This window comes from Macaca nemestrina, chromosome 5 (assembly GCF_043159975.1).
Source record: "Macaca nemestrina isolate mMacNem1 chromosome 5, mMacNem.hap1, whole genome shotgun sequence".
Lineage (NCBI taxonomy): Eukaryota > Metazoa > Chordata > Mammalia > Primates > Cercopithecidae > Macaca > Macaca nemestrina.
In genome coordinates, this window is record NC_092129.1 from 86308910 (window position 1) to 86324670 (window position 15761).

Below are 15761 nucleotides of genomic sequence, written 5' to 3' on the forward strand. Positions count from 1 at the left end.
TTTGTTGATCTAGAAAATTGAATTCAATATAAGGACTTATCAAAGTTAATAAAAAATAAGTAGGACTTTCATATAATAGAGTATTAAAAATATATCATCTTATATTTCATTAGTGACTTTCATTAATTCAACACACATTTATTTACCATTTACTATGGTTCCAAGAACTGTCCTAGACAATAAGATACAGGATGAAGAAGAAAGATAAGATCTTCTCCCACCAGAAGCTTCTATTTTAGTGGGGAGACACCAAAATAAAAGGAAATAAGATAATTTTAGATACCAAATGCTATGAACAAAACTAAACAGATTAGTAGTATAGAGAGTGGCATTGATCAGAAGAAAAATAAAATTGAGTAGTTAGGGAAAAGTTATTTGAGGAAGCAACATTTGAGTTGAGACCTGAATGAGAAGAGGATATCAGCAATTTAAGATCTGAAGGAAGAGCATTCTAGGCAGAGAAAACAGCAAGTATAAATCTGAGATTAGAGTAAACCTGCTGAATTTGAGGCATAGAAAGAATTCAGGGGTATCTATAGTGTAGTCAGAGAAAGGGTAGGTGGCAGCCACAGAGGTCAGAGAAGTTAACATCTCATTATATAGCTTCATGTCCAATTTAATTAAGAAGTTATAATTTATCCTAAATTCTTAGCAGAAAATTTTAAGCAAATTAGATAATAAAGTCATTAGGAACCATTTAGATAATAAAGTCATTAGGAACCATTATAAGAATCCAAAAATGACTTAGAAGGGATTTATTAGTCCATGTTACTGAAAGTTCAAAGGAAGAAAGGGCTTTAGGCATGGTTTAGTTGGGGATTTTACTCCACTTCTCTGAGATTCCAATGCCTTTGCCTCCTACTTGGTGGCTTCTTTCTCAGGCTATCTGGGCAAAATGGCTACCAGTCTGCATACCACATCATGCTTTCTCCTTCATATCCAGAAGGAGAGAACAAGACGGCTCCCTCTGTTCATTTGACAAATGCCCTAAGATTTGCACAATTGAACTACCTTGAACCAATCCTTTGGCCAGATAAATATCAGGAGCTGCTTGGGTTAGTCCTGGGCCGTCTGAACCGAGTGCTACAACAACAGCACATGGATTTTCCTGATAGGCTTTAAGTCATCAGGGTACTCCCTAGAGATGGTAGTGGGGTCAATCCCACACAACCCACACAGCTGCCACAATACAAAGAGTTGACTGGAGGCTGTCAACACAATCACCATGTGTACAGGGAGAAATGGCAAAAAAAAAAAAAAAAAAAGGCAGAATCAGATAGAATACTTTTGACACAGTTGTCCATTTACAAGATAAGAGTGGGCCAGGCACGGTGGCTCATACCTGTATTCCCAGCACTTTGGGAGGCCGAGGCAGGTGGATCACCTGAGGTCAGGAGTTCAAGACCAGCCTGGCCAACATAGCAAAAACCCATCTCTACTAAAAACACAAAAAATTAGCCAGGCATGGTGGCAGGCACCTGTAATCCCAGCTACTTGGGGAGCTGAGGCAGGAGAATTGCTTGAACCTGGGAGCTAGAGGTTGCAGTGAGCAGAGATCACACCGTTGCACTCTAGCCTGGGTGACAGAGCAAGACTCTGTATCAAAAAAAAAAAAAAAAGTAAAAAAAAAATGACTTGACCTGGGATGGTGGCAGTGGAGGTGGAAGAAGTGAATAGACAATATATTTTGAAGGCACAGACAAGAAGACTTACTGCTAGATTGGGACTTGGGAGTTTATGCTACCTTTTTAAGTATGATAAAACAGGTTAGAAAACACTGTATCTCTCCCACATCTACTCCAGTTCCTCTTTCAGAGCAAATAAAGATCAGGAGAGCAATGAATGGCAAGCCTAGGTTCCAGTCTACTGACACCAGAGAACAAGCGTCTGCACTTGCCAGCCTAAGTCCCTTCTAGGCAGCAGTGTAAACAGACAAGTCAGGCATGAAAAACTTAACAATTGGCACTTGTATCTTTAAAACAAAGGCAAAATAGAATGTGGGTTTTACTCAGATATTCTTGATCAAGCAGCCTCAATTCAGCCCTATTACACACAGCACAGGTTATTTTCCTCATGACCTAGGTCTCTGTCTGAGCCACAGACTCCTCTGATTTTCCTCCTCCAGCCCCATCTCACTATGTTACCATTACAAGACTGAAGCCTGAATGAATTAATTACATTCCACATGCCAAGCTCCTTGCTGGAGTTTTCATACATTGTCTCATTAATTTGAATATTGCCTATATAAGTGTTATCTCCTTTCCAAAAATGAGGAAATTCAAGGTGTGTGGGCTGTCCATTTTGAGCAAAGTAAACTATTTTCTAAAAGCCCCCTGTGTATTGCTTCACACATTCTATGTTACACAACTGACTAACAATACTAAGGTTGTTACACAAATAAGAAAAATAAGACTTGAAAAGATTCAGTATTGTGTACCACACACCAAATTAAATATTGATATGGTTTGGCTCTGTGTCCTCACCCAAATCTCATATTGAACTGTAGTCTCCAATGTTAGGGGAGGGACCCGGTGGGAGGTGACTGGATCATGAGGGTAGATTTCCTTGTTGCTGTTCTCGTGCTAGCCAGTGAGTTCTCAAGAGATCTGATTGTTTGAATGTGTGTAGCACCTCCCCCTTCACTCTCTTTCTTCCTCCTGCTCAAGCCATGTAGAACGTGCTTCCTTCCTCTTCGCTTTCTGCCATGATTGTGTTTCCTGGGGCCTCCCTGGCCATGCCTCCTATACAGCTGGTGAAACTGTGAGCCAATTAAACTTCTTTTCTTTATAAATTACCCAGTCTCAGGTATGTCTTTATAGCAGCATGAGAACGGACTAACAGAAAGGTGGAGTCAAAATTCCAGCCCTGCTGTTTTATTTGTTTTTGGAGTCTTTCCACCACCTCATAATGTTTTCTGGGTGGGGATGCACACCACTAAGTTGGACAGGAAAATACTGAACTGGGCTTTGGTGGATGTAGAGAGAGTGAGAAAACTCCTTTAAGTAGCCAATAGAGCAGCCCTCTTTCCTGACTTCAAAGTGTTCCAGGCCACTCCTGGGAGATGTTCTGACCCTAGAGAATAAACTTTCATCCTTTCTCCATCCAGGGATGTGAGTCATATACAAACATATGAGCTGAAGAGGCAGGTAATAGTAGTAATAACACATTTTTTTTTTACTTTCATACACATTCATTTTCTCATTTGATTTTTCAGCAACTCTGAGGGATAAACATAGTGAATATTTTTACTCATTCTCTACTTATGAGGAAACTAAATCTCATAGAGGTGAAGGGACTGATTCAACACTGTTTGGTGCCAGAAGGGATACATTTTATCTAAATGTATGAAAATATATGCTACAGTAAGACTTCCACGTAAACAAATAAATTGAGTAATTTTAATTTTTTTCCTCCTCTAACAACAGCATAATAGGTTAGGTAGTTACTTCATGAGAAGTGCTTTAGAGAAAGATGCACATGTAAGTGGCATTATAATTATCATAAAAACCATCTAAAAATCCCCAGATTTCCCGTCTGCAGATGACATTGGAGGAGGCAGCGATTTGGTGTGGATGGCTCTGAATGCTAATGTAGTTATTGTTTTCTACTCCTGTGTACATCCTGGGACCCACCAGCCCAGCACGGATGTGCTGGGGGTGCTGTGTGAGCCGCACACTCCCGCTGTCTTTCAAGGGCAGCCTTAAGGTCACAGTATTCTCCCTCAGGCTGGCACGGCTTTTCTTCTCACCCTGCAGGGCCCCACACTGTCATCTGTCAAGAGCTTCCTCCACATTTCAATGCAGATGAAATTCACTCAGACCATGTGTGACATCAATCTGAAAATAGCAATATGCATGGAACAAATTTGAGTTCAGTTGTGCGAAAGGCATTTATTGAGTGCCTACCATTTTCTGTACAAATTCTGAAAGAAGACTTAAGGCCATGGATAATGAATCATTTATAATAGTATCATATATATATGTATATAACATATATATATAATATTTAATATATACCAAAAGGTGGAAAGTGAAAGAACATGTATTAGCATGTTTCTCTTGTTTATACTATTACAAAACATCTTCCAAAGCAGGAGCCATATTTGCTATCTTTTCTTTATCTATTCTCAGCACCTAGTAACTGCTATTCATTGATTCAATGCAACAAATCAGTCTGTTTTAATGAAAGGAGAATCGATTTGGATTGGTGCCTATGCCTGCTTTATTCCCTGCCCCCCCCCACAAAAAAATGCAGAGTTAATTTGCTAGCAAGAGTGTATAGAAAAATGGAATAAAATTTAAAATACCTCTTTATCACCCTATTTTGTTGTTTATTAGCACAAATGATAATTAACATGTGGTAGCAGGTCATTTAACTTTAAATGTACTCACATATAACGTATGTGGAAAACCTAAATTAAAATCATGCCTTAAATGTGTAAAATATTTCTTTTCAAATGTAGTTATTGTGCTTCAGAAATTGCTTGATGGAAATTTTACCTAATATTTTTGAGAAGTAGTAATTATCAATGAATTCTAAATGATTACTTCTTCAGTGAAATGGCTGGATTTTTTCCTTGACTATATGGAAAGGAGCCCCTAAGTCTTGTATGTTAAATGAAATCTCTCCTCATTCTCTGACTAGCATTTTTGCCTAAAAGCCCATCTCCCTAAATCATCCTTGTCTAGTAAAAGAGAACTTGGCCATATGTTCTTAATTCACTTTATAACATTTTAAAAACTAAAGAGTAGACAAAAGGCCAGTCTGCAAGATTTGTTGAAAAAGCCAGGGATGTGAAAAATGAACAATAGAAGGCAGGGACTGTTCTAGATTAAAAGAGATAAAAGAGACACAGACAAATGCAATGCCTGAAACTTCATTGGATACAGGTTTAAAGCAGCTAAAATAATATCTGGGGGACAATCAGGAAAATTTAAGTGCATGTTTGACAGTATAAAATTATTAATTTTCTGAAGTGAAAGAAACATGGTTGTTACCTATATTCTTCTTTCAATTTTTTGTTAGATTTTAAAAGCTTCAAAAGAACAATATTGAGGCTATAGGAACCCCAAAAGGAGGGAGCAGCTGTGAGAGATGGATGAGGCGCTCCGCTCTGCACCTGGGTTTCCACGATGCAGCACCTGTTTAGGGTTCACCCAGGTGTTAAAGGCCCACATGCTGCTGACAGGAAAAGCATTCATGTCAAGCTTTGCTACTGCTTACCTTTCATTAGCAGCAGCACCATTGAACACTCTGCAGGACAAAACGTACATTCATTTATTCATCCCTTCAATAAACCTGTATTAAATATCCCCATGCTAGATAATGAAGGTACCACAATGAATAAGAAACTGTTGCCTGTCTGCAGGCTGCTCAAGGATATCTATATGTTAAGTGACCACAGAATTTATCCACGTGAAAGCATGTTTGAGAGTGAAAGAGAATATGCTAACACAATCATGAAAACACATATAATTAAAATATTTATTGAGCAACAAATTGTGGTTTTACTATATTGGTCCTATTGTATTACATTGGTAGTTCTATTAAAAACTTTTAAAAAATAAAATTACTTCTAAAAATTGAAAATAACATACATTCTTGCACCTTAAATAATTTTTAGAATTATTTTGTTATATTGACTACCTGAATGCTTTAAAAATGAAATAAACAAAACAATGACTGTAGTGCATATTCGGTTGCTTAGCTGCATCTGTCTATGTTACTAGTATTTTCTTGAAGAGTGCATTTTTTCCAATAAGCATCTTATTATTTTTGTTCATCAAATTGTAATGTGCAAAGTGTTATTTTGGTGGTTAATATATTTGAAATTTTTGACACCCGAAATTGACACTTCTCTACTTTTTTTTATTGGATAATATGTTCTCCCCACAGGCACTGAGGTTCCTGGCAAACTCAGAGCCAGTTATGAAGAATAGTCTCAATTCTAATTTCTTTTAATTGAGATGTATGAATGTTTTACCCCAATACTGTCACAAGCAATGCTTTTTGCTTTCCTTCAGAGTACAATTTCTTTGACAAATTATTTCGTATGAAAAAAGAACTTGTGAAAAAACATAGCCTGAATTTATATACTTTTGAAGTTTTTGCCAAATATAAATCCTGCAAAATCTAAGCGTTCTCAATATCTTTCAATTCCAGATGTCAATATAAATTATCCAATTAAAAATTGGCACTCCATCAAAATATTCTTTCTACAAGCCAAGATACTCAAAATTGATTCCTGTACACACTGTTTGAGTTCCCCATAATTTCTTCAGTTTCTCCTTGGTTTTGTAGAAATAAGAAGTTTTTTGGTTTTTGTTTTTGAGACAGGGTCTCACTCTGTCACCCAGCCTGGAATGCAGTGATGTGACGTAGGCTCGCTGCAGCCTTGACCTCCCAGGCTCAAGTGATCCTCCCACCTTAGCTGCCTGAATAGCTGGGACCACAGGTGTGCACCACCACGCCTGGGTAATTTTTAAAATTTTTTGGTAGAGATGGCATCTCCCTATGTTGCTCAGGTTGGTCTCCAACTCCTGGGCTCAAGTGATCCTTCCACCTTGGCCTCCCAAAATTCTGGGATTAATACATTTAACATTTTCCATATTATAGGCTTTCTTTTTTAAACCAACTTTTTCTTTTAGAATAATTTTAGAGTTACAAAAAAACTTTAAAAGTAGTGCAGAGAATTCCTGTATATCCTTGACCCTGTTTCTCCTTTTGTTAACATCATGCTTTAACCATGGTACACTTTTCATAACTAAGAAATCGACTTTGGTACGTTGCTATTAACTAAACTCCACCCTTTATTCTAATTTCATTAGTTTTTCCCTAATGTCATTTTTCTGTTCCAGGATCTCATCCAGGATACCTCATTACATTTAGTCGTCATATCTCCTTAGTCTCATCTTAGTCTGTGTCTTTGTTTTTGTTTTTGACGACCTTGATAGTTTTCAAGAGTACTGGTCAGATATGTTACAAAATGTTCTTCAGTTTTTGTTTGATGTTTTTCCTATGATGCACTGGAGTTATGGGTTTGGGAGAATACCACAAAGGTGAAATGCCTTTCTCATCACAGGATGTCAACATACCGTAGCACTAGTGATGTTAACCACGATCACTTGCTTAAGGTAGGGTTTGCCAGGTTTCTCTACAATAAAGATATTATTTTTCTTCCTTTTCATGCTCTATTTTTAGAAGAAAATCACGAAGCCCAGTTCATACTCAAGGAGGAGGGAATTATACTTCCATTCCAGGGGAATTGTATATATATATTCAGTGCAGATTCATGTATAATCGTACTATGCTTTCAGTTATAATCCAACATTGTTATTATTTTGTTTTTCAAATTATTCCAATGTGGCCACTGGGAGCTCTTTCAGGTTGGCTCTTTTGTCCCTTCGGCATGCCTTTATCCTTTGTTTAAGGGGTTCTTCCTTGCTTCCTGGGGCTACAAATGCTTCAAGCTCATCTTATATTTTCCGTGTTCCAGTCCTAACTGAAACTGAGAGTTGCTGACATCAACCATTCTCAAAGGATCCCTGGTTGCTTTTATTGGAGAATGATATTTAGAAAAGCAACATCTGGGATCTGGGTGCAGGCTTTCTTTATAATAATTTCAACTCAGTAAATGCTGCCAAAGCTGACTTTTTGACATTACATTCACAGAACAGTTTAATGATTGATAGATTTACAGGTGACTTTTTAATATACTAAAAGGTTAAAAAGCTCATTTACAAAAAGTTGAACGCTGTTGTAGAGCATTAACATCTACTTGCAAAGTAGTTCTTCAAAGGCTAAAACACTTGTAAAATTCAATTGATGATGGGAAGAAAAGAGATAAAATGCAATTTGCCACGTCAAAGCTTGTTTTATGATTCAATATCAACTTCATCGCAAATATTTTATGACATTAACCATGTGAGATATGTTAAATTCTTTAAACTGCAACAACTACAGACTGTATTTTAACAGATATAATATCATAGTTTGTTTGAATACAATTATGGTTTATCTGTACACGACAAACAGCTTCGAATTTATTTTTTCTCCATAGATGTTTATGTTAATACAAATGTTATATTTACCACAAAGCCTTGCTCCACCAAAATTTAAATTCACATCATTACCACAAAACAGATAGTTTCTCTTTAATGTTAAACATTTTATCTAAGTTTCCAGTAGCTTCAGAAAGTTGTCATTTGTTTCACTTTTTCAGAATGCATTTCCAAAACTTTATGCTTAGGAGTTTATGCTGAATAATATGAAAAACCAAAAATGAATTTAAGCAAATCAGATCTTCCTGTTTGAAATTCCCTCTTGCAGGAGTTTGGAGAATTGGTTTGTTGGGAGAAGGAATGAGCAACTTATTCAGTAATTTATGGGGGAAAATGAAGACAGCCTAAGCTAAGGCAGTGGTTATGGAGATGGAGAAGTGAGCTATCTCAGTAGATGTAAAGGTACTACATTTAACTGAATTTGGTGCCTACACAGATTTGTGAAGTGAGAGAGAGGAAGGAGTAAAGCATGACTTCTAGGTTTCCAATTTGATAACTAGGTGGTTAACAGAACCATTAATGAGATGAAGAATAAAGGATGAGAAGACTTGGTAAAAGACTATAATCTCAGCACTTTGGGAGGCCGAGGTGGGCAGATCACTTGAGGCCAGGAGTTCGAGACCAGCCTGGCCAACATGACAAAACCCCATCTCTACAAAAAAATACAAAAGTTAGCAGGGTGTAGTGGGGCACTCCTGTAATCCCAGCTACTCGGGAGGCTGAGGCACGAGGATCACTTGAACCCAGGAGGCAGAGGTTGCAGTGAGCTGAGATCATGCCACTGCACTCCAGCCTGGGCAAGAGTGAGTAAAAAAATAAAATAAAATAAAAAACTTGGTAGAAGACATGAAGGAATGAGGAGTTCAGGTTTAGACAAGCTGTCTGAAGATATTGTTTTGGGAGTATATTCTTTAGTATATAATTGATAATTGAAGCCATAAAAGAGGTCACATGGGGTTGTATAGAGAGAAAAGAAATCTAAGGAAGAATTCCAGCAACACTTAAAGGGTTGTTAAAGGAGCCTGGGAAAGAATGGGCCAACACACAGAGAGGAAACATCTCTGAATGAGAAAAAAAAAAGAAGGTATTTGTGTCCCATCTGAATGCCTGCCAAAGGGTAACCTCTGCAGAGGAGAATTTTAATAATCAAGTAGATAGAATGAGCTGTCCTGTGGATACCAGTCAGTTTCTTTCTTTCCTGCCACTTTTGTCATTGGCCAATGGTGTCATTAACAAAGTGGTCCTGATGACAGAGATGGTGGTTATGCATGAGCTCAGCAACATGGACTTCTACTCACCAAAGTCAACTTGGATATGGCCACAGTTGAGCGCCCAATCTGCCAGCAGCAGAAACCAACACTGAACACCAACATGACACCATTCCCCATGGTTATCATCTAGCTACCTGGTGGCAAGTTGATTACACTGAACTACTTCCATCATGGAAGGGGCAGTGTTTTGTCCATACTAAAATAGAAACTTACTTTGGATACAAACTTGCCTTTCTTGCATGCAATGCTTCTCTGCCAAAACTGTCATCTGTGGATTTACAGAATGCCTTATCCACCATCATGGTTTTCCACACAGCATTGTTTCTGATCAAGAAACTCACTTTACAGCAAAAGAGGTGCAGCAACGAGCCTATGCCCTCACCAATGCAGGTGGACATTATCCCATTCATTGAGGGTTTGCACAGAACAAATAAGTGGACTAATGGTGAATTCACTCTCCCAATTTGAGTTGGGGCATTTGTCTTCTCCTGCCCCTGGACATTGGAGCTCCTGGTTCTCTGGCCTTAGGAATTAGAACAGGAGTTACACCACCAGTTCTCCTGGTTCCCAGCTTGCAGATGCCAGACTGTGGGACTTTTCGGTCTCCACAGTCATCATATAAGCCAATTTCTATTATAAGTCTTTATCTCTATATCTATCTATCTCTAATCTATCTAATCTATATATCTACCGTCTACATTCTATTCACTCTGTTTCTCAGGAGAACCCTAATACAGAAGGGTTGCAGGATGGGCTATTGAATCTGGAAAACAGGAAGAAAGAGAAGGGCTCAAGAGACTGTGATCTCTGAGAAATCACATCTTTGCGATAACAGCAAAGAGGGAGAGATAGATGCTTGTGGTCAGAGAACAGAGTTTAAGATTTATGAGGTGGAGAAGTTCAGGATAATAACCAGTTCTGGGATAGGACCTGGATTATGTTTGACCTATGTGTGATGTCAAGGTAGAGATTATTAAAAGACACTGAGGAAATTGCCATTATTCACCTTTTTAGGTGTAACCTAACTGGGGGCCTAACCTAATGTCATAAATCAGGGTAAGAAATTTATTTTAAAATTCTTATATAGCCTCTTTGTCAGTAAGCAAAGTTTACCTTAGCCCATGTGATTTACCAGAAACCCCTTGTAGGTCCTAAAATTTGAATAGAAGTTGGGAATCACATGCTTGTGTGCACGCTAATGGCTTGAGCTGGCACTTAGTTGGCACTGCCACCAAGTGGCCAGTAGGGAGAACTGCATTTGATGCTAGCGCTGGTTCTCAATGAGGTATTTGCCGTTCTGAGATCCAACTCTTCAAGCTCCGGAGCTACCAACTCTCCAGGGGAATATTTGTGTGACAGCTTTCCAGTGAAATGTGCAATCTGTCAATCCTTTAGATGAGAAAGTACTTAAAGGATGTAGCTTGATGGATGAGCTACTCTAGCATAGTCACAGTTTTTTCTTTGACAATTTGGGAAAAGGTTGTTTTCAGAATAACTGAACACTTATAAAAACAGAGAATCCAAACATTGAAAAACAGAAAAAGTATGCATATTTGATGATATTATTTCTCTATACAGACTTGAAGCTTCAGATCCTTGCAAATTTCTCAATAGGGAAGGACATTGCAGCAAGGCAGACCACGTGAATATACACAGGGAAGCATCATGAGCATGGCCTGTCCATTGCCTTTTGCCTTTGTCTTGTGTAACAGTGCCTTTTTTACTATATATACGAGGACACTGTGTACCTTTGAAATACATATTTGAAAGACAAAAAGGTGAAATTGATCAGAATTGAGAAGCAAAGAGTAAACCAGTGGACCCTGTCCAATATCTCCTTGACTTTATGGTGGCTCTTGATTAAAATTAAGAAAAAAAAAATGGTGATTGGGAGATGAATAGCTACCTTCATTTACTAAACAAATTCCACAACTATTAATATTTATTGAGTACTTACCATCTATGTAAGGTAACGTCCATAGTGCTTACCATGTTCTAAGTGACGGAGACACAGTAATAAACAAAAGAGGCCAAAGGCCCTTGTAAAGCTGACATTCCAGCAGACTGAGGTAGATATTATTGCCCCTGCACCACAGATAAAGAAGCTGAAGCTCAGAAATGTAGCAAGTAATTGACCGAATGAGGTATTAGGCACTGGTCTGTTCTACAACAAAATCTGTGCTTGTTATTTTTATAGGAGCAAGGAGGTGTAATCTCTGACCCTTTGTTACACCTGAGAACTGTGCCATAATGATTATTACAGAAGGCTTTCTGACATACACAATATCATTGACACCTGAAATCTTTCTTTAAACTTACCTTATGAGAATCAGGTTTACTAAGTGTCTCCACATTCTTCTGTGACTTTTTAAAAAATTACACTGTTTATTACATTATATTGAAATTAACTTGTGTATGTCTATCTCTCTCATTGGATTGTGGGCTCCCTAGAGCAGAATCATATCTTATTTATCTTTATAACCAAATCAAGTTCAGGCACTGGCAGGAGTCAAAACCCAGTGGTGCAGAGTAATTCTTGACAAATTCTTGTTGGCTTGAACTTGTTTGAGCTTTAGTCTGTATAGGGGGAATGGAATTGCCAATGGAAAGAGAGATAGACTAAGAAATCTCACCTTTTAAGTGGATATATTTTCTTCTGTGAGTATAATACCTCTAAACAGCCTGAAGGACAGTGCTCTCTGCTACCACTTATGATCACATAGTACTTTACATTTGGTAAGTTATTTTACACTCATCACATTTGTTTGCCTTATGAAGTGGGTGGGGCAAGTTTTACTTTCCTCATTTTATCCATAATGAAGTTGAGGCTCCCAAACAATAAATTACTTCCCTCAAAGCACACAACTTACACAAGGGGCCTTTAGACTTGATTCCAATCCATACCTAGACCCATTACATAGATCTGTCTTCCCTACAGTGCTGCTACTATGAATTTTATCAATTCCACTATAAACATGTTTTATAATCTGGAATTTGTCAAACACAGTACGTCTTTGTTATTAGATAGTGGAGCTATTTTTACTCAATACACAAGGACACAATGTATCTGAAATAAAGAGATGAAATTCACCAACATTGAGAAACAGCAAACCAGTGAGTTCTTTTCAATTTCCCATTGAATTTATGGCGGTGCTACACTAAAATTGAGTAAATTAGATCATTTTTCTGAATAGCTATTACAGTAAAATGAAGGACATTTATAAATTATTTATAAATCATATAATTCAAAAATTATTCAAAAAGCATAAATGTAAATATTAAATGTAGGCATTTAAACATTTCACTCTCAAAGAATGAATGCATGGGAGGTGAAGGATATGACGCTAATTCGATGGGGACATGAAATGTTAAAACCTTAGAATTCTGAGCTACTGCCCCCCAAGAAAGATATTAATGTGCACACAGGAAGTTTCATGGCACCCACATTTCTGCTCTGTTTTCAGCTCTTATCTCAAAGACAAAGGGAGCAGACTATAACACTCCCATCCCTTTCCCACAGGGTGAGCAGGACAAATAGGTGGCTGCCCCATTAATCCATTACACTGGCATAAGATGCAACTAATAGTCACATCAGAACAGTAGGCATTAATTGGGATTGTCTCAGATAAACTGAGATACATGGTAACCCTTGTAATAAGAGCATGCATTTCCCAGAGCATTTGGGGAGGCAATTATCCCTACAAACTCTGAAGCCAAAGTGAAACTTGTGCAAATTAATTGAGACTGAAAACCAGCCCTGGCATTTCTACCTTAGCCCAAAAAGCACTGGAGACATAGCAGAGGGTTACGGAACCTGATGCAGCAGGAGAAATACAGAGTGGATTAAGCCAAAGACAGTTCATTGAAATTTGTTTCCTCAAAGTTTCTCATAATTCCTAAGGATGGAGTTGGATATTAACATCCACTTTCTCTTTTTATATTATATATAGCTTATTATCTATAACTAGCCTTAGGGCAACTGTTTAGTAGAGTACGTAGTTCTCATTCCAAATATTAAAGATGGTAGTTCACAGTGAATCTTGGCGATTGTCTGTCTTAGAACCCAAGGTAAAGCATCCTTCATGTTTTTTCAAAGAATAAAAACTAGGCTGTATACCTCAACTCACTAACCCATCAAAATTCTGCTACCCAACATGAGCAAACTCATAAAAATGACTTCCTTTAAGAATACTCAATTAACATGTCTTACTTCTATCTTAGGAATGGATATCATACTTTCATTTCATTTGCACTGTATCTATTCATGTGTTTATTTTCACCACAAGATTGCAAGGTCCTCATTGGCGGGGATGATATCATCTTTGTACCCCTAGTATCTGGAATAATACTCCAAGCATTTTATTATTGGGAATAAATGTCTTTTAAAAGTACCACTTTTAAAATAAAAGATTTTTAAAATGAAATAATTTTACTAACACATTAGTTAATAGATAGCACCGTACCATAGACCAGCCAGTCAGGGGCTAATATAGTGGAAAGAAAGAAGTCCACCTAGAATAAGGAAAAAGTATAAAAGGTCAACTGATTTTTCACTTTGTTTTGAGACATTCCAGGTCATAATGTTTTATGCTTACTGAGACAGCTTACATGATAAGCTGTGACCATTCCTCAGGAAGTTGGAAAGAAATAAATTCTTGTACAAATATCACTCCCAATGGTAGTTGTTCAACATGAGCACATGTATTTGAAATGAAAGCATAGGCCAAGGCCCCTTAGGGAATATAAACAGATATCAACAATGATTCATAGTTACCAAATTAAATGAAAAAGGAGGTGTTTTCTATATGTTTCCTGCAACCCCTGTGTTTTCTTTTGTGCTTGAAAGCAGTTCCAAGCCTTGGCATTGTGACTAAGCTTAAAAAAGAGTTCTCCTGAAAGTGCTCCCCATTTCTCAATAACTAAGAGAAAAAGAGATCAGCCAGTATTTTAGGTTATTCATTCTCATTTTTAACACCAACATAGCTGCTAAGCAACTTTAATGGCAAATATTAGATTTGTTATTTGAAAAAATGAATTTAATTAAAATTGATCAATACGATTCATTGGTCATTTATTTTAAAATGAATGTTCTTTATACCAATTATAAAATCATTCTGAAATTTGGCTAGCACCAGAAGTGGAAAATAATTTTTAATCATTTAGAAATTTAGAGCTGTACCAGACAAGTCACTGATGTGAAATTTAGCAGCCATGAGAAGGTAAATGGGAATTTACTAATAAGCAAACTTTTTAAATCTGATGGATTGGTAAGGCTTGAAAATCATTGTCAGTTGTTCTAAGAGTTCATCCAGGTTTCTTAATAACAAGTTTAGGACTTAGGCAAACTGCTCTTCTTTTTTGTTTTTTATCCAAAGTGTATATTTTATGTGATATTATTATAATATAAAGGTAAAAAATGAAATGAGTTTGGGATGTAATGAATTAATGCAGTCCTTCTCAGAGCCTTTAATATATTAATGTGGGCTATGACTCTGAGAAGAGGGAGTTATATGTGGCCCAAACTCTTTTGACTATTTTACTAGTTATCTACTGCCACAATAATTCCAGATGGTAAACCACACCAAAACTGTGTCTCAGAACAATCATCATTTATTCTTATAGAGCTGAAGTTTGACTGGAACACTTCTGGTTCAAGCAGCAGGCCTGGGAATTTGTGTTTTCTATGCTTCTCTTATCCTCCCTGGCTTAGCAGGCTAACCAGGACATGTTCTTCTTGGACAATGCCAGAGGTACAAAAGAGGCAGTGAAAAGGCAGTAAGTTTCTTAAGTCCTACTGCTAAAATTGTCATACTGTTTCTGTAATCTCTATTCAGCTAGACAAAGCAAGTCACATAGCCAAGCCCAAAGTCAAGGAGTGATGAAATATGCTCCATCTGTGATGAGGCCATTGCAAGGAGTGGATCCAAGGAGGGGTTAAAGAGCTAGGACCAACAATTCTCTCACAACAAAACCCTTTGTTTATGGATCATCTCATGGAACTAGTGCTCCACAGGACATGCTTTCAGAAACACTGCAATATCTCACTGTTTTTTATGCAATGCTTATGTTAGTGGGCACAAAATGACATCTGACTAACTTCCTGAGAATTTCCTAATTCAGGCTAATTTCCTGAGGTGCTGCAGCCTGAGAGACATTTTAAAACATTATAATCTAAATGGAACCCACTACTAGATTCCTAGCAGAAATTCTTCATGTTAATTGGTCTTTAAAATCCCTTCTGTTGTCAAAGCTCAATGAAAATTCAGTTCATAGAATCAATATGGACACAGTGGGTTCAGTTTAGAGAGAAATCATTTTCCTAGAGAACCTCAGTCAGGATTCTGTAAAGGATTTTGGAGGGAATCAGATCCTTTGATAGGAGTGGATGATTAAGACTAAGTTCTCAGAGACTGTACTTCGAGGAAGTGCA